This window comes from Ascaphus truei, chromosome 5 (assembly GCF_040206685.1).
Source record: "Ascaphus truei isolate aAscTru1 chromosome 5, aAscTru1.hap1, whole genome shotgun sequence".
NCBI lineage: Eukaryota > Metazoa > Chordata > Amphibia > Anura > Ascaphidae > Ascaphus > Ascaphus truei.
This window is the reverse complement of record NC_134487.1, coordinates 56,522,381-56,549,516: the sequence shown is the minus strand read 5'-3', so window position 1 is coordinate 56,549,516 and position 27,136 is coordinate 56,522,381. Positions and strand designations below refer to the sequence as shown.

The following is a 27,136-nucleotide window of genomic DNA, read 5'->3' as shown; positions in this document are numbered from 1 at the left end:
CCTCTGTAAACCTTTACTTTCCTTGGCTCCGGCAGCTTCTTTCTGCGTCGCCATGGTAACGCGGCGTCATTCATGTGACGCCACGTTGCTATGGCAACGTGATGCCGGAGCGCAGGTAAGTGGGGTTTTGGGGGGGCGCGGGAGTGAGGGGACTGCCTGCAGGGGGGCGCAGGGAAAAAAGTTTGCTCCACCCTGATGTAGGGCATGGCAGCTGCTGGCAGTGTTGGGGTTAAACTCCTTGCACAAGGTCCTGCATGTGAGCAGTCCCAGAGACAAGTTATATTGTTGCAATATCCAGGCACATGCTTGTTTGGCAGGGCCTGGAGAGTTCTGGTAGGTCATGTGACCAGTGAGGTGACTGGTTAGCAACATCCAGTTTTGCCCAGAGACTGAGAGGGGGAACGGTTTACACCCCCTGGGTATAAAAGGTGGGGACCCACCCTTGAGTGAGGGGTTCTGTTCTGTGCTGGGTCAGACAGCCCTAGGGCTAGGAGCAGGCCACAGAGGTTCCCATGCTACAGGGAGCAGGGCTATAGCCCTGGTTTAAGAAGGGAAGAACTGCATGCAAGAGGGAACTGTTCATGAGAGAGATACTGTAAACCGGTCCTGTTTATGCTGTTGCCTAATGCTCAATAAAGCAAGCATCCTGTTAAAAGTTCCTGGCACCCTTTTCTACTTATTCTACTCCTCCCTACAAGCCTTGGCCAGGATCCACCAGAGAAGCCCTGGGACTAAAGGTAAAAACTGACAGCTACGCTACGCTGAAGCAGGTAGAAACCCTGTCTGCAGTGCAAAGAGAGACTGAATACGTGTACACCCTATGTTCTGCAGCCGTGGGGGGGGGAGGGTGTAGAGGGAGGGGTGTTACATAGATATGATGCTATAGGATGTCATATAGTTGATGAGGCTGAAAAAAGACATACAGGCATACCCCGGTTTAAGGACACTCACTTTAAGTACACTCGCGAGTAAGGACATATCGCCCAATAGGCAAACGGTAGCTCGCGCATGCACCTGTCAGCACGTCCTGAACAGCAATACCGGCTCCCTACCTGTACCGAAGCTGTGCGCAAGCGGGGAGACTATAGAGCCTGTTACACATGTGTTATTTACATTAGTTATGCACGTATATGATGATTGCAGCACAGTACATGCATCGATAAGTGGGAAAAAATTAGTTCTTCACTTTAAGTACATTTTCACTTTACATACATGCTCCAGTCCCATTGCGTACGTTAATGCGGGGTATGCCTGTACTTCCATCGGGTTCAACCTGTGTTAAATTTAGAAATTTAGACGACAGATACTTGGCCTATATTTGTATTTACAATATTTTGTTCCAGAGGAAGGCAAACAAAAAACCTCAGTGACACATTATCCAATGATGTCTCAAAGGAGCCCTTCTCCAATTTTGCCCAAGGTAGCACAGTGGATCTCGAATTGCAAATTGCAGACCACTTATTCTCACCAAAGACTTCAGTGGAGGACCATATAACCCCTTGTAATTGACGTCAGGCACTTAAGGGTAGAATAGTCTGCTCTAAGAACATATTAAAAAAAAAAAAAAAAAAGAAACATAGTTTTAGTGATTTTAACAAGCCTTTGTTGATGTCTAGTTATTTTGACCTATCGTTATTGTACTGTTTGACTGTGAGTTTGACTGATTTATTGACCTAAATGCACTTTCTGAAAGCCTTCCTTTTTGGTCCTTTATATCCCACTCATTTTAATACATGCACAATACAGTTACTAACACTGAATTGTATCATAATAAAGGAAAATGTTGGGATCCCCTAGTATAACGCACACCTCTGGAAAATTGAGCTCAAGTAATTCAGCTTCCCTGAAACGTGAGACAGTGCCTCTTCTTTTTAAATGACAGTTGGCAAATGTCTATCAGTGTTTTTCAACCAGGTTTTCTAGAAACTCTTAGGCTTTGCCCCCGCTGCCTACTACAGCGTCTGCTGTGGCGGACGCTGCACGCACGAGAGCCCTCCCCGCAATGGCGCCGGGCCCACTGCGAGGGGGGGCCGCAGCACTCGCCCCAGAGCTACTCCTGCTCTCAATAGAATTGAGAGCAGGACTCGCGTCGAGCGATACGGCACGTCCCCCGGCGGTTCAGCCAATGAGGGCGAACCTGCCGGGTGACGTCATGGCCGCGCCCCCGTCACTCCTCGGCCACGCCCCCCCCCGGTCTCTCTTCGTGCAGATCCCTGCAGACAATTAATCGGCTGCACGCGCCGCCAATCTCGCGGGCGCGCGTTGCAGCTGAGTTACCGGGGCCGTAGCCTTAGGTTCCACGCGCATCCGTAAAGGGATCCCTGCAATTTTCAGGTCATTTGAAAATTGTACCAAATACAGAAGAATTTACAATGTATCTGACCTTAGACGCACTATTAGAGAGGGTTGGGGTTCCTTACAATTTATCTGATCTCAGACTTGCTATGAGACAGTGTTGGGGGTCTGCAGAATTTCCCAATATAATTATAGGATTCCTTAACCAAAAAAAGATTGAAAAACCACTGGTCTATATTGTATATTAATTGAAAGCAGAGTCTGCTTTTGACAAAAATCTTAAACCACAAGTAAGTGCAAACGGAGTAAGAGGTATTCGTCACAGAGTGCTGTTAAAATTCTTCATTTAATAAGGTGATATTTCATGTGGGTCTTGAAGATGACAAAGACTGAGGAAAAATAAATCATGAAAGTGAGGAGAATGGACTAGCCACCCTTTAACCCAGGGGTGCACAAACTGCGGGGCGCAAAATGTTCTGGGGTGGTTGAGGGGTGCAGCGCTTAGAGGCCCCCCGCTCTTCCCCACAACATTTACATAAAATGCCGGGGGGGGGAGGGCGAGGGGGTGCCAGAGGCCTCTATATGTCTCTTACCTTCTCTCTGACGGCTCTTGGCGATGCATTGCCATGACAACGTGGAGTCAAATGGCAACGTGTTGCCATGGCAACGCAACATCACATGATCACGTGATGTCAAATGATGCCAGAGAAAAGGTGGGGGGGGCAGGGCGCAAGCTGGGGTGGAGAGCAGGCAGGGGCGAGGCGCAAACAAAAAAAAATGTGCGCACCCCTTCTTTAACCCCATAGAAGTGGTTTTGGAATGTAAGGGAACATGTTTATTATTTTCCAGGCAAACAATGTGGTGACTTACATGATGCACACTAGTGTCACAAAGTAATGCAACATTACTGGCTTCACAGGGTGGTTTTTTTCCCAGTCAAAATCACTTCATACAGTTAGTTGTTCATTTATCATAGGTTGTGATAGCTTTCAATAGACCAAAAAGAGGATGGTCTGTGAGATTTTGAGAGCTCTATCTATACATGTTATATAGCCTGTGTATCAAAACACAGAGAAACTCGTTTTGCTAAAGGCTAACTGCTTATGTGGTGTTCACAACCACTAACCTCCAAAATCGCAACCAAAGCGCGCCATGGCGAAACGTTCGTCGTTAGAGGCTGGCAAAGTAACAGGCAGCATCACTCTTAGTCTATTATATCTTTTAGCTGCTATAAATAAGCTTAATGGTTGCGATTTTGCAGGTTAGTGGTTGTGAACACCACATAAGCAGTTCGCCCTTAGCAGCCAGCACAAGCATCCCGGTAGACATAAGGTTGTGCGTATAGTGCCCGTCACCCGTCGCCGATAGCAATAGTTATATTTCGCTTTGCGGTGGCGTCGCGGGCGTACTGGCATTTGATTGGTTCAGGGGCTGTCACATGAAGCGACAGTCCTTGAAAAATCAAATATTGCCAGCTACCAAAATTCGCGACGTGACGTCGCTCCGCCACATTCTCGCCATCGCGCTTACTATAAGCGCACGCAGCAGCGGCAATGCATTTGTTTTTGGGCGACGTCGCGTCACCATCGCCAGTCGCGGGCACTATACGCGCGACCTAAGACTGGGAATTACGGCAAGATAATTGAACTCAGTATATATGATACTATCAACGCCGAAACAATCATTTAACAGCTGTGAATGTTATTAGTGGTTCATAATACCACATATTAACGATTATTTTGTACATATCGAGCACTGAATCCAGTACAATTATTATCTGGATCTTCCTTGTTTTATAACTGACCGTTTTCTGCCAGGGTGTAATATATCTGGATATTCGCTAGTATATAGAGCCGGAGATGTAGCAGATCACTTAAAGTACAGTATTGTGGCAGTATGCAACATTTTGTATCAAATCTCACAAACATTAAAGGGGAATTTCCAATAAAATACTCCCAGTGAGCTTATTTATGTGTTAGCATCTGACCACTCCATGGCAACATTAGAGTTCAATAATCAATGACAACTTCGTAATGCAACTACAGCAAGAACAGGGCAAATACCGGCACTCTGAACTCAGATACAATATGTCAGTCCCCACATGAAGTGAATCATTTGTGACTGATACTTTTTGCTCAAATATTGGCTGACTAATACTGGCAATGTAGTCATTTCCCACAGACTGGGTGGAATACTGTATTACTATATACTGTACCTAGCCTATTTTATCCAGGAGAAACCATCTATTTGACTATCCGTTAGGTCCCATGTTTGTTATGAGTTTGTCTTTTTTGCACACTTTATTTTAACTAGGATACTATTAAAGATTATTTTAAATATAATTCATAAACCTGACATCTGGCAACCGTGTGCTCTTCAAGCTGAGTTCTTTTTCTCTTCTGTAGATTATTAGTACATACTGTATATCTCAGCCCAGCACCGTACCCACTACACTATTCAATCCTATATGGAATGCAGCTGGGTATTAGGGGTATTACCTTTCCTTACCCTCCCACCCCCCCCTCCACCTCCTTTCCACCAGGTTTATTCACATCGTAGGCACCAAGTTTGTTGCTCCAGGTTTTGGCGTCGGTTTTTAATCCAGAACAGTAACGCCCCCTCGGACCTGGCAGATTGAAAGGAAAAGAAGTGATGCACAGAAACACAGCGTTTAATATATCTCTTTATTATTGTTGCATCATGTAACATCTCCCTAACTCTTTCTTATGAAACTTCACCAAAAAAACAAGCTTGTGCATATGGCGCAAAAACTGGGGCAAAGTCGTTGATACGCTGACGAAAAGAGGCACCACGGTAAAATAATGCAATCTGCGCCAAATTCACACAATAATTGCCTTCGTGCCCCGACCCCACCTGTTCCATATCCGAGGGAGCCTTTTGTTGGTGCATTAAAAGGAAGTCTCTTCCATTCCAATGATGGTCGCAGCTCTCTAAGCAATCAGCCCCAGATAAAAGCAAAAATAAAAGGCATGTAGGTAATGTCCTAACGAATACTCCTTACATATGTATCTCTCTGTATGCATAATATATATATATATATATATATATATATATATATATATATATATATATACACATTTTTATTGTGTTTACTTTTCTTATGTATGTTAGATTTGCCATTATTAATGTGGCTCATTAAAGATGCACAATAAGTTGTACAATTTCCCATTATAATTGTGCTCAGCCAAGCGGAGGTGAGCCTAGGTAGAATGGCTTGTTAAAGCCTACAACAAGCAGGGCATCCCAAATGAAACATATAACAATAAAGTATAAGTGTATGGGTGTATATGAATATGTGTGCGTGTGTATGTGTGTGTATGTGTGTATGTATGTATATATATATATATATATATATATATATATATATATATATATATATATATATTTTGTAGGCATATTTAGCCAATCATAACGATCCACCTAGTTGCTCCACCTTTTCATTTAGCCTCTTCTACCATACAAAAAATAATAATACTTTAATAGTAGGTGATGCCTTTTTTATTATTTGAACCTATGTAAAATGCAGCACCTAACTTGAATTGATTTCCCCTAATACAGTATGTACCCGTGTATTAGTGGTGGTTATATTCTTATCGTACAGCCCTAGGTATGTTGTCAGAGCTGCACAAGAATAACATGCTTGCAATAAATAAACCAGACAACAGAAAGTTCCCTTACAAGATTAAATTGGCCATATCGGGAGACCATTTTCCAATACTAGACACGGTGGAGCTTTCCAGCTCAGAACAAAAGGCCCTCAATTTGTGCTATTACATTTATCACGGTATTTATTTATTTATAAAATATTTTACCAGGAAGTAATACATTGAGAGTTACCTCTCGTTTTCAAGTATGTCCTGGGCACAGAGTTAAGACAAATAATACATGGTTACAAATACAGTTACATAAATGAACAAGGTATACATTATATACAAGACATTGCATGCACAGTTAAAGAAAAAATATATTATGGGCGTATGAAACAGTTACAGACCAGACAGTACTTTTCACACATTAGTAAAATATTGCCCGAGTCCAGACTAGCAAATGGGTTGTGGAGTCACTAATTTCTAATACTAGCCCAGAGGCTGAGAGGGCCCCATTAGTTTACTTTAACCTGAATGGGGTCTAATCATTAGGGTGGAGACATCTTTATCAGTGAATTTCTCAGCAAGATATGATAATGGGAACCAATTGTCCCTTTCTTTGATGTGAACAAAAGAAACATGTGGGACACAAGTTGCTGAGCAAAAGGCACCTATCCTTGCAGCCGCTTATCCTTTCTACTAAAGCAATGTATGTTAGTGCTACTGGTATTATGCGAGGTGGGGAAACAGGGGACTTTTTCATTGGTTTTCCCACTGGGAAAAAGAGAAAGTAAAATGTTTAAAAACAACCAGTATTAATTTGCATGCATGGTACGTTTGGCATTTCTGGGATTTTTTTGCTTTTTTTAAAACGTAGGTTTATATTTTAATGTTGCTGACTGTGCACGCAGCCCTTTACATTATAAGAGTACAGACTATGTAAAATATAGGGGAACGCAGATACTATACGCAGGGACAGACTTTAAAGTAAGATTGTTTTTTTTAGGGCATATGGGGTGCACTGGATGTGCATTATGGATCTCAGTATGTAGCAGAGAGTGTTGGCAAGTGCATTTTGGTCTAGGACGTATGTCGTGGCCGTTTCGGCGCCAAGGTAAGTCCCTAACCTTAGCCCTTACCCTAAACCCCTCTAACCTTAACCCCTAATACTAGCTCTCCCTCTAAGGGGGGGTCTTTGATAAATCAGCTGCTGTTCTGCGTAGTCTTAGAGGGAATCCAAGCTGGCGATTTTCTTGCATTTTTTTTAACATAGGATTGAAGTAGAGGGTCTCTGGAGCTGAACCCCGTTCATTTAAGCTCCGGTTACCCTCTGCTTCTGGAGATACTTACCTTCGTAGGGGGTGCCGGTAGCCGCTTGGCTAGTAGGGTTAACGTAATGGCGGAGTTTGAAACTCTCGTGCCCTGCGGCCAATTGGAAGCTGTGACATCATCAGGTTTAGCTTCCCTTTGGTCTGCATCATGCAGGAGCTTTAAACTTTGCAGTGATACCAGCACCCCCTTTGGAGGTAAGTATCTCAGGAGGCAGGGGGTCCCTGGAGCTGAAATGAATGGGGTTCAGCTCCAGAGACCCCCGCTTCAAACCACCACTGCCGTAAATGACCACTATAACGCCCATGTTGTCTGTACCTGTGATGCACTTTGACGCCTTTTTAATTGCCCCAGCCCCTGAGAAAGTCGCGCATCTGGGACGCCAGGTTTCATTTAAAAAAATGATTTCTTACTGTTTTTTAACTACTCCATCCTAATTTTCCACTCATCTCAGATGAGTGCACAACACCATTTTTCCCGTCGTGCTCATTACTATGGTATATACTCTTATTCTTACTGACAGGTGAACATATATACTCTCACTAACATATACATATAAAAGACCAGGACAAACATGCACTTACTAACTCCTATATACAAACTTACCCACAGATACATCTATACATATACACACACACACACACACACACACACACACAATGCAAAGAAACCTCAGGCTCTGGCCTGAGAGCAACAATAGATATTGCAGTTTAGTGGATACATCCCATAAGTTGGAGCAGAAAACTCACAGGTGCAGTATGTATGTATACAGTCACCAGTAACTGAAACAAGAAATACTATCTGCCCCATCCCCCCTCTCAGTTTTCTCCATAGATGGGCCTCCTAATGCCAATATGGACCTGCCGGTACCCTGTTCCCACTGCTAATATTAGGACTGGTACTCCATTCCTGTGCGTTCTTGGTCCCCTCTAGTCTTAGGCTAAACCCATGAACATGAGGAGAACTGTTCAGCAAGTTATGGAGTAAACACCAGAGGGGATAAGGGCATTAATGTAATGTAATATTGAGAAAGGCGGAGTCCCTATCCTAAAGAACTTACAATCTAATTGACATGTGGAGAGACAAACAGAAACAATAGGAGTATATTTGAGTGCATTGGTTAAAGTGCTCATAAAACATGCAGTAGTTGGAGTACTGTTTATCCAGGACTAAGTAAACATTTAGTTGGGCAAGTAAGTTTTCAGATATGTTTTAAAGTTAGAGATTGAGGTGCTTGGTTCCAGAATAAGGGTGCTGTATGTGGGTAGGGTTGCTCGTTAGCTTCTCCAAAAATACTGGACACAATGGTGAAAGGTGTGACGTGCTTGAGAGACACACACACACACACACACCTCTACACTTCATGATTTTTCCTCCACTCCTTGGCCCAACCCTCAGACTCCTGACATCTCATCCTGATTGGCTGCTGCTGAGTAATGCAGCCAATCAGGATGAAGGAAGCTTCCCAGCCTCCTAGCAACAGCCCTGCTCAGGTAAGTCCCGCTGCCCCCAAAGCCGGTCAGGTCACTATGTCCAGAGAGGTAATACCAGACCCATACATGTCCAGTATTACCTCCCATTTTTTACTGGACAGAGTGTCCAAATACAGGACATTCCGGTTCAACACTGGACACCTGGCAACCCTAGACTTACAGGCATGAGAGAGCTGTGGTGAACTTAAGGGGGTAGAGAAGAAAGGCCTGAGAGTGAGTTTTTATAGCAAGAGATTAAAGCTGAGCTATAGGGATGGGCAGAGGGGAAGATGGCCTTGAAGGACAGTAGAGAAAAGTTGTAGTGAATGCAGAATTTAAGAGGGAGACAACTACAGAGTTTTTAGGAGAAAAGAGGCAGAGACTGTTCCAGATGAGAGGGAGGTTATCCTCGCAGCGGCAATTTGAATATATTGTAATGTAGAAAGCTGCTAGGCAAGGGGGCCAGTGGTGAGAAGTTTGCAGTAGTCCAGACGGGAAAGAATCAGGACATGCATTAACATTTTTTGTAGTAGAAAAATAGAGAAAAGGTATTTTAGCAATGATATGGAGAAAGATGCGGCAAGATTTAACAATAGCATTATTGAGGGGAGAACGAAAAGGAAGAGTCAAATGTGACCACCTAAACAATGGCACAGGGAACTGGTCGGATTGTTATTGCCTGTGATGGTAAAAGGCACATATAGTTTCTGATGATTTTTATATATGTATATTTTTATTTGTACAGCGCCAACAATGTATGTAGCACTTTACAAAAGAAACAATGGAATATAGGGAATAAAAATACGAAACGTCCAACAAACATACAATCGGAGGTTAGGAGGAAATACCTGCCCCGGAGAGCTTACAATCTAAGTCAGGGGTGCACAAACTTTTCAGTCTGCTCTCCCCTGCCTGCTACCTCCCCCTCCCCCATCCCCTCCTTACCTCGTCTCCGGCGTCAAATGATGCAGCGTCACCGAAGACAAGGTAAGGGAAGTTGCAGAGGCCAAACGTGATCCCCCAACATTTAATTTAAATTCCTTGGGGGAAGAGCGTGGGGCCTCTGTCACCCCCCCCCTGGAAAATCTTGTGCCCCCCAGTTTGCCCACCCCCTGATCGAAGTGATTTTAACATTTGCTGTAGATATTTGATAAAAAGCAACAGACTCCATTCCCTGTGTTCAGATGAGAGATATAGCGAAGTATACGTGAAATCAGGCAGGATAACAAAAGATTATGCAGTTAAACAAATATTTTACCACCAAAAAATATTAATTGATGCATGTTTTCTAGATATATCTTAACACAGTGGTTCCCAAACTTTTTCCGCTCAAGGCTCCCCAAGGCGATCAGGATTTTTCCGCGGCACCCAAAGTAAAAACAAAGTTGTATATACATACCTAACAGTTGCAGTGCGCAGTTGGTGTCTATCTCAGACACACTCTCTCTCTCTCAGACACACTCACACACACACTCTCTCTCTCTCAGACACACTCACACACACACTCACACACACACTCTCTCTCAGACACACTCACACACACACTCTCTCTCTCACACACACTCTCACACACACACACACACACACACACACACTCTCACACACACACTCTCACTCTCTCAGACACACACTCTCACTCTCTCAGACACACACTCTCACTCTCTCACAGACACACACTCTCACTCTCTCACAGACACACACTCACAGACACACACTCACTCTTTCACAGACACACACTCTCACTCTCACAGACACACACTCATTCTCTCACAGACACACACTCTCACTCTCTCACAGACACTCTCACTCTCACAGACACTCTCACTCTCACAGACACTTTCACTCTCACAGACACTCACTCTCACAGACACTCTCACAGACACTCTCACTCACAGACACACACTCACTCTCTCACAGACACTCTCACTCTCACAGACACTCTCACTCTCACAGACACTCTCACTCTCACAGACACTCTCACTCTCACAGACACTCTCACTCTCACAGACACTCTCACTCTCACAGACATCTCTCTCACACACACTCTCTCTCACAGACACTCACTCTCACAAACACTCTCACTCTCACAGACACTCTCACTCTCACAGACACTCTCACTCTCACAGACACTCACTCTCACAGACACTCTCACTCTCACAGACACTCTCACTCTCACAGACACTCTCACTCTCACAGACACTCTCACTCTCACAGACACTCTCACTCTCACACACTCTCACTCTCACAGACACGCTCACTCTCACAGACATCTCTCTCACACACTCTCACTCTCACAGTCACTCTCTCACAGACACACACTCACAGACACACACTCACTCTTTCACAGACACACACTCTCACTCTCACAGACACACACTCATTCTCTCACAGACACACACTCTCACTCTCTCACAGACACTCTCACTCTCACAGACACTTTCACTCTCACAGACACTCACTCTCAGACACTCTCACAGACACTCTCACTCACAGACACACACTCACTCTCTCACAGACACTCTCACTCTCACAGACACTCTCACTCTCACAGACACTCTCACTCTCACAGACACTCTCACTCTCACAGACACTCTCACTCTCACAGACATCTCTCTCACACACACTCTCTCTCACAGACACTCACTCTCACAAACACTCTCACTCTCACAGACACTCTCACTCTCACAGACACTCTCACTCTCACAGACACTCACTCTCACAGACACTCTCACTCTCACAGACACTCTCACTCTCACAGACACTCTCACTCTCACAGACACTCTCACTCTCACAGACACTCTCACTCTCACACACTCTCACTCTCACAGACACGCTCACTCTCACAGACATCTCTCTCACACACTCTCACTCTCACAGTCACTCTCTCACAGACACTCACTCTCACAAACACTCTCACTCTCACAGACACTCTCACTCTCACAGACACTCTCACTCTCACAGACACTCTCACTCTCACAGACACTCTCACTCTCACAGACACTCTCTCTCACAGACACTCTCTCTCACAAAAATTACCCCCACCCCCCCAATACATTTAAGAATTACCCCCACACCCGCAATACATTTAAAAATTACCCCCACCCCCCCCAATACATTTAAAAATTACCCCAATACATATATATATATTTACCTTGGGGATGATCTCCTTGGGGATGATGGTCAGGCCGGTGGCTTGGGGGGGGGGACAGTGGGGGGCGGCGGCATGCCGGTGATGCGGGGGGGAATTCTGCGGGGTGGGCAGACGGCCCAGTGCTGCATGGGACGGCGGCAGCGTGGGGTGGCTGAACGGCCTGGTCCCTGCACGAGGTGAGGGGAGGGGGGGGTCAGTGCTGCGGGGGCCTGTGCCACGTTGGGGGTAGGCCGGTGTGCTGCGGGGGGAGGGTGATGGTGCACCGATGCTGCCGGGGGGGTGGCAGTTTTGGCCGAGGTGGTGGGGTGTTAGTGCTGCTGGGAGACATCTGTCTCCCGGTGCTGCTCCTCCAGCGCGCGTAGTGAGAGCCGGCGCCGGGTTCAGCGTTTTTTAATTAATTAATTTATTTTTATTAAATTTACTGGCCCTTGTTTCCCGCTGCTGGCAGCCCTGATCACGGCGCCCCTCTAGCCAAGCCACGGCGCACAGTTTGGGAACCACTGTCTTAACATATATATTGTTATGCACAATGTCTGCAATGTTTCTATTGACCATGATGCTGAAGATTCTGCTTGGTGGGCAGCTTCCAAGTTCTAAGGCACAAAGGCCAATATTTACTAAGCAGTGCTACTCCATAAGATAACTTCAAGACTGAGCCTCTGATTGAGCCACCTATGCTGAAGCAGGGACTGATTGAGCAACCTGTACTGAAGCAGGGGTATACAACAAAAACAAAGAAGCCCAAAGCTACATCCAATATGACAAAAATACTCAGTGAAATACCTATATAGCTTTTGGAAAAGGGTCATTTAGTTTAACCCTTTGGCCAAAGCGTTATAAGCCTGCTAGCTACATCAAGGCATGACCATTAGCAGGTCCTAACACTAACTGGATACAATTCTTATTTGCCTCTATAATTAGAGGAAGAATGATCACATTGGATCTGTCACAACCAGCTGCTTGAAAAGACTTGTATATTTGGCGAGTGGGGAGGGGCAAGCTTAAACCCTGGGGGGGGGGGGGGCACTAACCTACACAACAGCTAAGACCAGCTGGACAAAGTTAATAAACACACATATACCCAGCAAGCTCTAAGAAACCCCCCAAAAATGTATTGTATACCTTTAGCCACGCCCAGTAGCACTCCAATTGATACACATATATATATATATATATATATATATATATATATATATATATATATACACATATAGATATATATTACAGTATGTGGTGATTTTTGGGATTTCTTAGCGCTTGCTGGGTATCTGTGTTTATTAACTGAAGCAAGGGTATCCTGAAAACCTGACCTGTTGGGGGGGGCTGGGGGGGCTAGCAGACTGGAGTTGAGCACCCCTGCTCTAGAATACAGCATTTGTGCTCACGACAAAAACACAGTAAAACGTAAAAAGTGTAATACCAGTTTGATAAAGACATTTTAAACCAGCATTTTACATTTGGCACAGATTATTAGTCAGAGGGATTCGTGCAACTTCAGATATGGAGTTTTTATAAACTAAGAAATAGAAAAATAATGGAGGATAACACAGAATTTGATAGCTCCCATTTTAATGTGGTCTGTAACTGTTACATACGCCTATAACTTATTTTATCTTGAACTGTTCATGCAATGTCTTCATATATAACGTATAACCCTGTGCACCTAATGTAACCATGTATTTGTAACTATGTATCTGTTGTCATAAACTCTATGCCCAGGACATACTTGAAAACGAGGGGTAACTCTCAACGTATTATTACTTCCTGGTAAAACACTTGATAAATAAATAAATATGTACACTGGGTGGAATTCCCCTAACACTTCCCGAAACTTCCACCGAGTCACATAACCTGTCAAACAGCCTCAAAGAACATCACTTTAATGGCAAAGACACCCTTTTCCAGCTTGGTATGCGACTCCAGTCACCTTTATTGGCTTACTGATATAGATGCAGACATTCAGAGCCACGCGGGGGCTTTTTCTTGCTGGGCAGATATGCTGATTGGGGGTTGCTTATGTTAAGTAATAATATGATCTCTGCTAAAGACTCTCTGAGATAGGAGTGAGAGAGGCTGGTAGGTGACAGCTGCCGGCACTCACCTGAGCGTTTAGCACAGACAGTGCAAAGCGACTACCTCCAGTAACAGCCACAGGCCAGACATAATGAGCAGGCCCTGAAGTGCTTTGTCTTATCACATTCATCAGTAGCCGACTACAAAACACAGACAAGAGTCACTGGGAGCAGACAAGATGACCCTGTTTACTTTTTCAATGGTGTACAAACAATTCTTATGTACCTGACATTTACTTTCAACCAAATGAATTGATGCGTGGGCTTAAGTGCTTAAGTAGTAACTACTTTTACTTTAACAAGGGATTGTTAAATACCCCAATACACTTTCCTTCACTGATGTGCAGTGGTCTCTTCAAACAATTCGTCACCATTTAAATGTTCTTCAAACCTCTCAGTCCCTCTAGTAATTTTATCCTTTTGGATCAACCCAGACAAATATCAAGCGTTTTTACCACTCGTTACAAAAGTGCCACTGCTTATGTAGCCTTTGTTTTTATATCCGAAGAAGGGGGTTATAGAAATTCCATCATTTAACACAATTGCTGCGTTCAACTTGGAGAAAATATCCACAAGGAAAGAAAAAATATATATTTTTGAATGATCGTATACACACCCTGTGAAATTTGTTGTTAAACTGGTATTTAACAGTGAGAATCCCCCCTCTCCCCCCCCCCACCCCCCTCCCAGACTAAGCAGAGTCTGCAAATTACAGCCATAGAAGGGTTAACAGGACTATTAGGAAATGTCTGCACTTTTTGTTCGGGAGGCAAAATATATCCGGTGCCCGTCACCTCCTGAAAATGAACATACTGTAGTGCTGCTCGCGCCCCCCTCTGACCTTGTCTCCAGCATCAAATGATGCCGCAGGGTCATGTGACTTCGAGTTGCCATCGGAGACGAGGTAAGAGAACTTACAGAGGCTTGCGCGGTCCCAGTCATTGAATTTAAATGCCTTGCAGAAGAGCACGGGGCCTCTGTAAGCGCCGTGTTCCCCCCAAAAAAAATCTTGCACCCCCAGTTTGCGCACCCCTGCTGTAGTATATAGCAATGTGGATTTGTTACTTTACATTTACAGGTTTCTCAAGTCTCACTCAATAGGAATTAGTTGGATGGCAGTCATACTGGGAGAGACATAGGCTCTTACTCTACAACGTGCGATCGCATCCATCAAACAAACGAACATAGACTAATGGCCCCATGGTCCACCTAGTCTGTATGTTTCCGGCCTGCTGTGAAACCTCCGACCCTTCTTGAGCCTTGGCTTTCTTTCCTATTTATGACAGCTGTATGTCTGTCCTACGCCTTTTATTAATTTCCTGTATTAACCCCGACCACCTCTGTTGCAAGGTTGTTCCACACATCCACCACCCTTTCTGTAAATAAGCACTTCCTCACATCTCCCCTTAGCCCCCACCCTCCAGCTTCAGAGCATTGAACTCCAGGGGCCTTTCGCAGCGGATTGACGTTATCGCACTTTACAGAATAAGGACCATAGAAAGCCTCAGATCCCATATGGTTGCTGGCTTTTTCCCATATTATGGATATTCTCATGTCTATCCTAAGCAGTTTTGAACCCATTTACTGGATTGACCATGAACATCGCTGTTGGGAGGCTGCTCCATGCATGCACTACACTTTTAGTTGAAAAAAAAAGTATTTCCTTTTGTTCCCGCTTGGATTGCCACCATTCAGCATTAAAGAATGAGCTAAAGTTTTCACATTTCTCTTTCGTAATAAATATAATTTAAAAAAAAAAGCATGTTCGTAATATGCTGCATTAATATTCTGCTGGAAACTAAAAACTTCTATCATACTCCACTCTCCCTAATTTCTATCACATATTCAGGGCACATTTTGTATGGATTGACAAATAATCGACAACACCGCCCCCTTTATTTTCCTTTACTGTAAACCTCCATGTATCCCACATTAAATATTCTGCAAACAGTCTAGCAGGAACACCAAACAATAATTCATATTAAATGAAATAAACAATGATGATCTGATAATGATCTAAGGAACATTATCTGCAGCTTTTGGTCTATCTATGGATTGTGCAGCAGAAGTAGGGATCCTTATCCTATCCTAAGGGGGTAGGCAGCCCATAGGCCCAAAAAGAAGAAAGTGTTCCAGCAAGTATGACTGAACAGCTGGAGAAAACAAGGGGATGAAAGGGGGAAACAAGGGACAAAGTGAGAACAAAACAGATGCAGTAAACAAGGGGGGCAATGTTTTGGGGGAGAATGGCCCCCTTCTTCAGGCCCGTTCCCATGTGTGGTAACGCACGTGGTACTTCCCTTTAAATTCTCTTGAGTGGAGAAAAAGAGTCCCCAATAGTACATGAGCAATAACAGCAAAACTTCCTCTGATGTAGCAAACAGCCTCTAAATGTGAGACATATACAACCAAATGTTGATTATTTGTAAGCCAAATTAGCGTCTGCAATGTTTATGAAGCAAAATAATGTCTTCCAAGTTTCAACTATACGATGTTCTTCTGAAATAAGAAAGGTATATTTCTCCTTACCTTTGGATAGCTATACATACATTTGCATAGTATGCTTTGTGTCATGAGATTTCGATCTTCAGTTCCTGGTGAAACATGGGAGGTAAATAACTGATGCTAACACTTCTTTGACACTTTTAACGAGTAGCTAATAGCTGGAGACCAGACATCCAATGGAGGGGGCTTCAGGACTTTTCAGCCATGAAGGAGATTGAAAAGATTACATCCTAAATAAAAATCCACCTTTACATATTTGTGAGGTTTACAGTTTCACACCACATGTCCAACTACACTTTCAAAAGGACTACTCCTAATTCTTTTGTAGGAAGATGCATTTAAGTAGATTTTTGATCTTTGTTTATTAATGTCGTTTGTACACAAGCTTTTGAAACATCACAAACCTACAAGAATCAAGTTTTCCCAAGAAGCACCAAGCCTACTGCAACTCAATACTCCAACCGCTCCACCAAAACACAAATATGAAGCCACTCACTGCATGTACTCCGGGAAACTGCTCTCTGTAATAGTGCTAATAAAACATAACACTTCAATAACTTATATATCTCAGAGCTCTGATGTGGTTTATTGCACCTGATCCGGCGCTAACTGCCAATGGCAGCTAACGGCAGATTGGGCGGGTTTGTCCTTAGTCCAAATCCCACTTCTGACACCATGAAAATATTAGTGCCCTTTTGTATTCTCCAACGTCTTAGCGTGAAAATACACCGTCTGCCAGCTCTGGACGACTCCAACCTCCGGAGGGTTTACCACACTCTTATAGCGCTGATGACCTGGGAAAACAAAATGGCGGACGAGCTCGGGAGAAGACAGTAATTGAGTCAGACAACCACCAAGGAAGCTTTGTCAGAAAACTGTTCTCTCATTTATTGAAGGTCTACAGCCGGTTTATATAGCGAACCTGAGCATAGAAAATAACACAGATATGAGAACATACTTCCCCTTTTACTTCACAGTCTGTCTATCTCAGCAAAATGACAGTTAGACAATTTATGGTCTGAGAAAGGGGCTCAATACCGAGTTAGGGGGCCGCTAAGGAAATGGCAGTATATTGTGAAATGCATTGTTGTGTAACTTATGCCCGGTACGGCTGAAGACAAGTTCCTGTTTTCTACAGGGCAAAAATAAGTCTGAATAAGTCTGAACAAACATAGTTCATCTAAAGATAATTAGGTGACAGGTCAAGTCACATTTCTCAGACCTGCCTGCACAGCACAATTACATGTGGCATGTGATTAGTTCCTGAGACTTAAACGTTAGTACAGAATAGTTATAGAAAAATGGTTATCCAGCAATCAAAATGGAGTCCCCCCTTATATGCACATTTACACCATGAATTCATAGAAATATGGTAAGGTACACCCCCCCCCCTTTATTGGGAGTACTGTAGGATGAATATTCATGAGTAGAACGCAAACATTTTCTGGAAGATCCATCCTAAATACCTCTCTGGAGGCGTGGGTTCGAATCCCACTTCTGACACCATGAAAATATTAGTGCCCTTTTGTATTCTCCAACGTCTTAGCGTGAAAATACACCGTCTGCCAGCTCTGGACGACTCCAACCTCCGGAGGGTTTACCACACTCTTATAGCGCTGATGACCTGGGAAAACAAAATGGCGGACGAGCTCGGGAGAAGACAGTAATTGAGTCAGACAACCACCAAGGAAGCTTTGTCAGAAAACTGTTCTCTCATTTATTGAAGGTCTACAGCCGGTTTATATAGCGAACCTGAGCATAGAAAATAACACAGATATGAGAACATACTTCCCCTTTTACTTCACAGTCTGTCTATCTCAGCAAAATGACAGTTAGACAATTTATGGTCTGAGAAAGGGGCTCAATACCGAGTTAGGAGGCCGCTAAGGAAATGGCAGTATATTGTGAAATGCATTGTTGTGTAACTTATGCCCGGTACGGCTGAAGACAAGTTCCTGTTTTCTACAGGGCAAAAATAAGTCTGAATAAGTCTGAACAAACATAGTTCATCTAAAGATAATTAGGTGACAGGTCAAGTCACATTTCTCAGACCTGCCTGCACAGCACAATTACATGTGGCATGTGATTAGTTCCTGAGACTTAAACGTTAGTACAGAATAGTTATAGAAAAATGGTTATCCAGCAATCAAAATGGAGTCCCCCCTTATATGCACATTTACACATGGTGTTAAACACAAGTGTTTGTTTTCTCAGATTACTACTCAATATGTTTGCTGTTCCAGCACCAGTTGCACTTATTCAGACGGTTTCTCATAACATTCATGCGCACCTTCTCATTTAAAAGTGTGCCCCTCCAAATAAAAAGGAGGTGTTGCTCATTATGAACAGCTACTATAGTTAAGGTTCAGCGTCCTCAATGTATAACCTTTTTTTTTTTTTCTTAAACTAGATACACTTAATGATATTTTTGCACGACCTGTTTTTCCCAGTTTTGCAACAAGGAGAGCTTGATACCATAAGCCACTGCAAATTTCTAAAGTGTAAAGTGGCAATTAAACCATTGTTAGCAGAAACCATCCAGCATAATTTCAATGTATTGTCATACAGCATATACATATATACTCTGTGTATATGTGTGTGTACAGTATACATATATATATATATATATATATATATATATATATATATATATATTTTCGTTTGTCACATCGTATTTCGAGGATTTCCAATAATCAGCAGTAGATAGAAAAGTAATTTCGTGAAATAATGTCTTTGTTTAAAGGTAAATTCAAAGGCAAGTCAATATATCATTAGAACTGTGCCGTTTGAATGAGAACCTATAATATAACTCTATCCAACCCCTATTCAATATGCTGTGATTTCCGGGCTGGCAAAGATTTTAGTCTCATTCATTTGAATGCAGCTAAACTAGTATTTTCCCCAAGGAATAGTATATGACTTCACAGCATATTAGACATATTAGGGCTTCTGTCTCTGTGAGACTCCAATGCATTGCGCTGTTATCTGTAAGGAATCGGGGGCCACGTCCCTTGCGGCGTGACCCCTCCTTACCCACTACCAGTACTGCAGCAGCTGCTGCCCCCGCCTCCCGACGCTACCCATGCCGCTGCCCAGCACATACCTTGAACTCCGCCACGGCCGCCATCTTGGATTCTGGCGCTGGTGTTACAGAGCGCGCGCTTCCTTCCAGGATTTATAGCGCGCGCATTATGCCTGTCTCCGCCCCTCGCTCGGCGTGGGAGTCTTCACCACGTCTCCAGCACTCTCAGCTGTGCTCCACTACTTCCTGGTCTCTCAGCCACTCACGAGCAGCTCCTCGACACGCCCCCGCCATGTCCCTCGTCCGGATTGGTTATTGCCGCTTTAAATATCCTGCTTTGCTTTCACTTCCTTGCTCTGCATAGCTCCTTGCTACCCGTGTTGCTGGAACCTGTGTCGTGCTCTCTTTGTGTTTATTCCCTACAGCTACTGACCCGGCGCGTCTGAATACCCCCTCTGGCTCCTGAACTCGGCTTTCCTACTGACTACTCTAACCTCTAAGACCCACAGACTCTGCTACGGATTTTGACTACGGAACTTTCTATATCCTCGGACTCGGCAAGTACTTGACCAATCTTTATCTACATCCAGGCCTGGCCACGCTACTACGCCACATCCCGGACACGCCCCCTCGGCTGTCGGTGCGTATACTCTACATCCCACCTCGGTACAGGGGACTGGTCTGGTCTGGGGGCTGCACTACGTGACATTATCATTGTAATTGACAGTATGCTTCTTTTATTTCATATTCTAAGCAAAGATTGTAAAATTCTTTACATTTACAGGAACCTGTATCAAATAGAATTTAATTTCTGTCAGACCGGCTATTGTACCGTGCAAGAACAATTACGGCTTACAATAAATATGTATACAAACAAAGTGAGCTTTCTGATGTCTCGTCGTTGCTAAAGCAGATTGTGGACTTGGAGGACTCTTGGCCTTTCTGGTAAATCTAGTCAATGACTTCTGCCTAATTCCCTTCTAGCTTCCAGAGTGCAGTCGAAGTAGCTGTGGGTCAGTCTCCAGTGGCACATCCACATTATCATGGTCCATCAGCAAGAGACTGCTTCAGCTTGGCCATGGTCAATGTAGCCTGCAGCTAACATAACAACCCCTGCCATCCACTCCCAAATCTAAAATAAATGAATTGTCGGATTATTTACCCCCTTGAATGTGAACCATATTCCAGAAATCTCGATTATTTTCTAACTTTGTTTTGGAATAAACATGTTTTATTTGTCCCTGTGAGGGTTTTTGTCCTTCACACATCACAGCTCCTTACATTCTTTCCCGTGATATCAGCAACACATTGTGTTTAGACTGTTAGCTCTTCATACCACAAATGTCCTTTTCTTATATTATCTGCATATTGCAACCGTGAGACTTTAGTACATAACCCTAATGTACCAGAAGGATACTGTATTTTGCACATTGCAAGCAGATACTGAACAATTACTGCTCTACGCAGAGCTGCAGTTGTGATACTTAGAACCCAAGGGATGAGTCACAAGAGTTCTATAGAAAGAAATATACACCATTCACATATCTAAAACAAAACTTCTAATTCTAAACACAGTAAACTGTTTCAAAATGATTGCTGTACATAAATGACAGTGTGCATTACAGAAATCACACTTACTGACCCCTATTGTCTTCAATGTTAGGATACAAATGCAAAGTTTGGTTGTCTGATTGAGACCAGTTGACCTTAGAGGCAGACAATGGTTTTGGAAATATACTGCACAAGCTCATTACACCATGGCATAGAATTATTGTACAAAACATTACTTTATATAGCATTATTTCTACCTAAAAATCCATCGGCAGGTTTATAATAGTGACAAAGCCCCTCAGAGCAGGGTCATTAATCTGCATGGAGAAACCCCGGGAGGCCAAGTACCATGGCACTTTGAACCCTGCTGGTTCCATGCAGCTAGTATAGGCTTTGCTTACACAAGCTTCATTTATTAGTGATTAATGGAGTAGTAATGGGGGCCTTCACTCTGTGCTTTTGTTTTCCTATTCTATTTACTAGTTCAAATACAATTATCACTTGTGCACACATTCACATCTCAGACAGGCCTGCAACCCTGTCCTACCCCATTATCTCCTAGCATACAATGCTTCCACTGCAGCTAGGAATTCTGGGAAATTACATGCAAATGAGCACACAGTGTAGTGTAGGATAACTACTTCAGAGTAGCAGATCCCTAAAACACTGATGAGGTTAAGATCCTTACCTGTCTAGTGGGTGATTAATATTCTTTTTCTCAAGGAGCCATGGACAGATCATAGAAACGCTACTAGAGATGTGCGAAAGTCTTCACTTTCACTTGAGCATAATGTTTTCACTTCTTTTTTTCTCTTAAATTTCAGTTTAAATCGACAAAATAAATCGACAGTTTTGCAAGAATTAGGACAGAATGGTGCAAGAATGGCAGTATATTAAGTGCCTGGTGACGATCCACACTGACTTTTAATCATTGGCGAATTCTGATTGCGAAGTATTACGAGTGTCGTGAAACGTAAACAAAAAACATAGACAAATATCGTCTGGTTTTGAACTTTGGCAAAAGTTTTGCACATCCCTAATGCTGGTACCCCGAATGTCATAAAATATTGTCAAGCAATCCTCAAAAAGGCAAAAAACCCTAATCTATTATACTGTTTTGAAATTGCATGTTTTTTGTTAGTCGCCTGTCACTAAAACCTTTCCATAACGCGCTGGGGCATTGCTAATGCAGGAGACCATGCCCCCACTCGCTCTCGTGCTGCGGCTTCCCCCAGTGCACGTGCGCAGTCTCCTCCGTTCCGCTGTGTAATAGGATTCACCTGCCTTGTCTCCATCAGCCAACCTAAGCCATGCATACTAGGGAGTATGCATCCTCCTCATTGGTCTGTTCTTCCTATAAATGCTCAGCCTGCCCTCTGGCACATTGGCTGAGCATAACCTTGTTTATGTGCACGGTGTTCACTGCAGTCCTGCCTCCTGTTTGATCCTTGCCTGTCTTGTCCTGTGTTGCCTGACCTTGCTTGTTCTTTGGATTCCGCACTTCTCCGCTTTTGACCCGGCTTACCACGACAATCCGTACCTCTCCGCTCCTGACCCCGGCTTACCCACAACAATCCGCACCTCTTCAATCCCGACCTTGGCAAAAGTACCTGCAATGATTCGTACCTCTCCAATCCAGACCTCGGCAAGTATCACTGACCATCCTGACCTCTCCTACCCCGACCCGGCTACCTTGACCTTTCTACACTCCAGACGCGCCCACGCACCTGTGGGTTGGCATTTATCAAATTCCCACCTCAGCCTCGCAGTCTCGCCTTGTTTGTGGTGAGCGCATCGTTACACACAGGAGCAGGTAATGGCATATAATAGCAACCTCCACATAATGCACCATTGGTACACCAACAGGTACCAGATTTTCAGGGTTCACATGGGTCACACACACAATAGGGGTGACTCTTTTGGTTATACTACCCATCTGGATTTCAGTGGACACCCCAGGGGAATCATTTGTCAACTGGATGGGTGGCCTAGTTTCTATCTGAGAAGAGGAGGATATGCCACTACCGGTACTTCTACACGCCTTTCTTCAAACTCGGACTCTGGGTGCGACCCGTTGTCTCGTTCCTCTACCCTGTGGTTTCTTTCACAACCCGGGAAACTTGGCCAGTCTCCACCATTTCCTTGACTGAAGGTGTCTAGAGGAATACATTATCACGTTATATAGTGCCGGGCACGTGCGCAGATTTTTAGTTGGCTGACGTCAGTCAGCCTTTCTATAGAAGGGCCGCGCGCGCGCACGGCAGGGAGAGGGGAGCCGACAGACAGCGGCGAAGATGAAGAAAAATATGAAGAAATGAGGTGTCCTTGACTGGCGGACTACAGGGATTAACCAAGGGGGACTCATAGGGCTGACCCGCAGGGGTTAATACAGAACAAAACTCAATTGTTAAGTCAGGCTGTGCCTGAGAATCAGAAAAAGAGAAGCTAGACTCCGAAAGTGGGGTAATAGGGGGTTCAGCCTCTTGCCCTAGAGACCTAACATTAGTCTGTGGAATACAAGGGTTAACAATGGGGGCCTCACAGAGCAGACTAACAAGGGTTAAAACAGAAATAACCTCGGGGACAGAGCTTAGAAATTCTGGGTTAGAAAGAGAGGGCAAACAGGGTTCATTCTCTGGTGCTAGGAGAGAGACACTGACCTGGGGAATGCAGGGATTTACAGTGGGGGACTCGTAGGCCTGACTAGCAGGGGTTAAAACAGGAATAACCTCGGGGTCTGAACACAGGGGGGTTAACACGGGAGTAGGAACCATGGCAGCTTCTTCCTTAGCGGGCAGCGACAGGGAGATGGTTTGGCCATTCTTAGGAGGGGGTAGTACCCCCACGGGTTTAGTAACAGGGTTGGCAGAAAAGAAATTGTGATTAGAAAGTGCGTAGGCAGCGAGAAGAGGGTCTCGCTCACTTATGATTAGGTCAAAATCTTGGTACAACACACGGGCGGCATCTAGAATCTGATCTAGAGTCTTTCTATCGGAGGTAGAAATAGCAAGGTGCATCTGGGAGGAGAGGGCCTGTTGAGACTTTCTTTCCTCTCTAAATTGCTCAGCTTTAGTAAGGAGTTCTTTACAAATCAGTCTTTCCTGAGTGGTTAAACCTTTATACATGAACGCACTCTCAGGCGGAGGCAGTCTCTCAAACAGGTATGGTCTTCCAAACAGGGACTGGTCCGCAGCCTGGGACATAGGTACAGTAAAATATTTACCAACCCCCGCCACGGCGCGGTCCGGTTTTGTGGGGCCGATCATACTGTTACGATTGTGCTGGCCACAAACCGGGACCGGATCGCGGGGCTGAGGTGGGGTTATATAATCACCGACCTTAGTCCACGCAGACTGATCCAGAGTGCGCAGTTCGTAGTCGTACATAGCAGGGTCAGGATTGGAGAGGGCAGCATCGTCATTATTCAAGCAGGAGTTCGACAACAGGTAGTCAGAAGTTCCCCGCTTCAGCTTAGGAGCGTTAGCGCGGGAGTGGCCTCTGTGCAAGGAGCGGGCTTGGCCCATGACGCCGGTGTCAGCAGGGGGAGACAGCAGGCTGGCCGAAGTACACCGCGGGGCAGCGTCAGGGAAAACAACGCTTCAGCACAGAAGTCCAAAGCAGGCTCTGCGTGGAGAATAGCAGCTGACCTCAGGAAACAAAGGGTAACCTCTGCTAGGGGAGAATGCAGCAGGTACCAGGAACCAGTGCTGGCTAAACAACGCTTCAGCACAGGAGTCAGGATCCGGCCTCTGCGTGGAGAGTAGCAGCAGACCTCAGGATACATAGGAAACACAGGCCTCTGAATGGAGATTAGCAGCAGGCCTCCGGGTACTCAGGCCTCTGCATGGAGATAGCAGCAGGCCACAGGATACTCAGGCCTCTGCATGGAAAATAGCAGCAGAACTCAGGAACTACTAACGAGAGTAGAGAGGTTAGTACACAAGGAGACAAGCCAGGCGGCTTGTGGCAGAGACAGTAACGTCCAGAGAAGGATTATGCTCGGCCGAGAGGATTATGGGAATGCAGTACTTAAAGGCCAGCGGGCCAATCCCACGAGGAGGGTGTGAGGGCACTGCTCCAATGACTGAGTACAAGGCTAGGTTGCAGTGATAGCCCACACAGCTGCTGTTGATTGCAAAGAGGGAATTTAGTGAGAACAACAGCACCCTGCAAGGCTACGAGAAAAGCCAGGAGTGGATTCCTCATAGCTATGGCATCGAATTTATCCACATACCTACGTTAGTACCCAGAAAACCCCAGGAAAGAACTGAACAAAGTTAATTGTCTGGGTCTTGGCTAGGAGGCAATTGCTTCCAGCTTTGAAGGGTCGGTGGCAACCCCTTTTTCAAAGACAATATGTCCCACATAGGTAACCAAAGTCTGGCAAAACTGGCATTTGTCAAGGGATAGTTTCAATCCACACTCACTCAACCGGTCCAGCTCTTTAATCATCCGAGCATCGTGTTCCTTTAAGGTTTTCCTGAAGACTACGCAGAGATCTAGGTAAACTAGTACCTCCAATAGGTGCATATCCCCCTCCCATTCACTCCATTAACTTCTGAAATGTGGCGTGCGCCCTGGACACTCCTTGGGGAATATGTTCGAATTGGGAAAACCCCAGGGGGCATATGAAAGCTGTATTTTCTTTGTCTCTCATATGCATGGGGGATTTGATAGTAGTGACTTCAAAGGTTGAGGACTGAGAACCACTTACTTCCAGTGAGTTAGTCTAATGCATCTTCTATTTGGGGCATAGTATACTGGTCCAGGGTGGTCCGTTAATTAAATATATGGTAATCTATACACATCTGCACTGCTTCACTCTTCTTTTGGACCACCACAATTGGGGAAGCATAGGGGTTTCTTGACTCTGATATTATACCTGCGGCTAGTAACTCCTGCAGGTGATGCCTCAAATCTTCAACATTGGCTGGGGCTCCGTGACTTTTCTCTAATTAGATGGGAATCATGTAGACGTATTCGATGATCCACTCCCTTGGCATGTCCCACTCTTGGGTGGAGAACACTTCAGGTCTTCGGGCCATCTTCTCCCGGCACCGCTTCCACTCCTCAGGGCAAGCGTTGTCCTAAAAGTCAAACGTATCCTGTGTCACTCTCCCCAGGCTAGTCTTCCTCTGCTGGGCTCGACCTACTAATTTGGCTTTGTACAAGTTAGCCATCACCGTAACTCTTTTCACCAGCACATTCTGAGTAGTTTCGTTCCTTAACTTGACTGATATCCACTTTATCTCCTTGGCAGATAATGGCATCGCCCCATCCTATTCTAACAATCCACTCTGGAATCCTCTGTGGGAGGGACCATCTATCATCATATTGGGCCATCATACTGCTCTCTTTGCAGATGTTTTTATCCTTGGGGCTCTCCGGGGCCTTTCTCGTCGATCAGTCCAGGCTTCTTCTTCGGGCTGATCCGCACTTCAATCCCCCTTTTGAGCATTCTTCCACTCACCAGACCTCGGCAGTACTCTCTCCTGACCCACATCGCCTACTATCTGAAATGCTCTTGTTAATCCTATGGCCACTGAGTGTAAGGTCAATCTGCCTTTTCCTTTCCCACAGTCGAAGATATAAAGTCATCACGTCCCCAGTAGGGACCCCTCCCATCAACCTTTCCTACTGGGACCCCATTTTTTCATTCCACCCTCTCGATTGCACTTTTAGCCTCCATTGGAGTTCTGCCAATTTCTCTCCATCTTGTTGCTACATTCCCCTAAACTGGAAGTAGAGGTCTTCCCTGCTCTCTGTGGCTCCAAATGTACTCTAGTGCCTGCAAGTACTCAACAGGGGTGACAGCTTATACTCTTTATCTAACTGCTTGTATAATAGCTAAAGCTGATTCTTTAAGGCTCTCGGTGATCCAGACTTTATAATTGTGCTCTGATCCCTCATCATTACTGCACCATTTGGGTGGCCTGCTCTATCCAGCTCTCAAAATCATGCTCACTGCCTGGGGGTGGGCCTTACTCCTGAGAAAGTGCATAGCCACCGATAGTAATTGTCCCCCTTTCGAGATTGCATGGACTTCTCCACTAGCTTCCCCATGGCCGTCATGAGTGCCTTGGGAGACATTGTGGGATTTTCAATAGAGGATGTGGGACAGCGGGGCACAT

The 27,136-nt window shown here is 44.7% G+C and overlaps 1 protein-coding gene across 1 annotated transcript in view; it reads left to right on the top strand.

Moving 5' to 3' along the window:
- The first annotated feature begins 403 nt into the window (after positions 1–403).
- LOC142494381 (secreted frizzled-related protein 2-like) overlaps positions 404–27,136 on the top strand; it is a 48,733-nt gene continuing 22,000 nt past the window's right edge. Inside the window, exon 1 of the mRNA XM_075598929.1 lies at positions 404–737. The gene's annotated coding sequence lies outside the window, so the exon portion shown is untranslated. The remainder of the gene's footprint in view (positions 738–27,136) is intronic.